General features: G+C 33.1%; 1 long non-coding RNA gene across 3 annotated transcripts in view; it reads right to left on the reverse strand.

The window, feature by feature from the left end:
* The window catches only part of LOC128250701 (uncharacterized), a 16721-nt gene that overhangs the window by 4434 nt on the left and 11819 nt on the right, over window positions 1-468 (reverse strand). The gene's annotated exons all lie outside the window — the stretch shown is intronic.

Below are 468 nucleotides of genomic sequence, written 5' to 3' on the forward strand. Positions count from 1 at the left end.
ATATATATATATATATATTAAGAATTTACTGTTTATATATTAAGAATTTACTGCTGTCAAACCTATCGTCTGTTTCTCTTCATTTATAAGTGGTTAGGATTGAAGCATGTTACACACACACACACACGCACATATACACGCACATACACACACATGTATCATATGTGTGTGTGTGTATATAAATATACATACATATGTATAATTTTTTTATTGTTTATTGTATTTTTGTCTTCTTCTTTGGTACTTTTCTCTACTTGACAACTTTTTCTCTCTCTCTCTCTCTCTCTCTCTCTCTCTCTTTCTCTCTGTAACAACGGTCAAACTCATGCTTATGTTGATTTTTGTGTTCTTCCGTGTGTGTGTGTGTGTTTGTATGTGTGTGTGTGTGTGTGTGTGTGTGTGTGTGTGTGAGAGAGAGAGGATTATTTTCTAATGTTTTCACACTAATCTGACTCGCATTTATGTTCT

The sequence above is a fragment of the Octopus bimaculoides genome, chromosome 24 (assembly GCF_001194135.2).
Source record: "Octopus bimaculoides isolate UCB-OBI-ISO-001 chromosome 24, ASM119413v2, whole genome shotgun sequence".
Classification (NCBI taxonomy): domain Eukaryota; kingdom Metazoa; phylum Mollusca; class Cephalopoda; order Octopoda; family Octopodidae; genus Octopus; species Octopus bimaculoides.